Genomic DNA, 1,023 nt, shown 5'->3' on the forward strand with positions numbered 1-1,023 from the left:
ACTAAGTTTCTAATTGTAGATAGCATGAAATAGGAATTAAGAATATATTTTTTGTCTCTCCTTTTTTCCCCTTATAAAAGTAAAAAAGGTTTTAAAAAATTAGAAAGTATTTTTACAAATAGCAGCCAAATTAGAATAGCATTTTCTTCTTTCTCCTGCTACTGTGAAGAATAACATTTTTTTTTTCTTTGCACACTGGACATGAAGCAGAAATAAACATTAAGTTTAGAGTAACTTTGGCTGGAATATGTAAGAACCAAAGTCATGTTGGCCTTTGGGATTAAGGTTTGGAAGGAGAAAGTGATGATGTTAGTCACAGCCTTGGCATTTGAGACTGAGAGCTGTGGTCTTTCAGGGTCATGTCGGCTCAAATCTTCAACGAGTATGCTAAGAGTGATATTTGTATTTTCCAGGTTGATTCTACCTTTGGTGTGTTTCTCTCTACCTGTATGCTCAGGAAAAGACAGCCCTGCATCTCCTCTGATTTGGTAAGTTTTCCTTGGGATGGAAAACCTAAAAGCCGTAAGCTGAAAACTCAAACCTAGCATGGATCTATACCAAACCAAATAAACACCCTGAGACAAATGTCCATTTGTACCCTGGTATCTCTGAAGAATAGCAAAGGTGTGGAATATCTTAGATAAAGCAATCCGTTCAGCCTGTTGTAGCTAGCTAGGTTTTTATAGGATGGGCCAGCTTCATGGTGTGTTGGAACATTTTGATTCCCACAGGTCTGCTTAAAGTTAAGGCTGGTGCTAAAAAAAAAAAGTAGCTACTGATCTGTTGACACACAGTACAGTGTTTATTCTGCCAGTGTTTTGTCAACGTAAAAGCCTCCCAACACGGTAGGCCTGGAAATAGATGTTTCTTTCCTCTCAGCAGTGGCTGGCTGCTCCGACTCCTGAACATTTGTTACCCATTATTGAAGACCACTGTATAAAGGTGAGTGTCCACAAAAATGAAGTACTGGAGCTTGCACTTCCTCACACAGAAGTACACTCAGTTATATAATTTTTTCTTTCC

The sequence above is a fragment of the Eurypyga helias genome, unplaced genomic scaffold (assembly GCF_000690775.1).
Source record: "Eurypyga helias isolate BGI_N326 unplaced genomic scaffold, ASM69077v1 scaffold794, whole genome shotgun sequence".
Lineage (NCBI taxonomy): Eukaryota > Metazoa > Chordata > Aves > Eurypygiformes > Eurypygidae > Eurypyga > Eurypyga helias.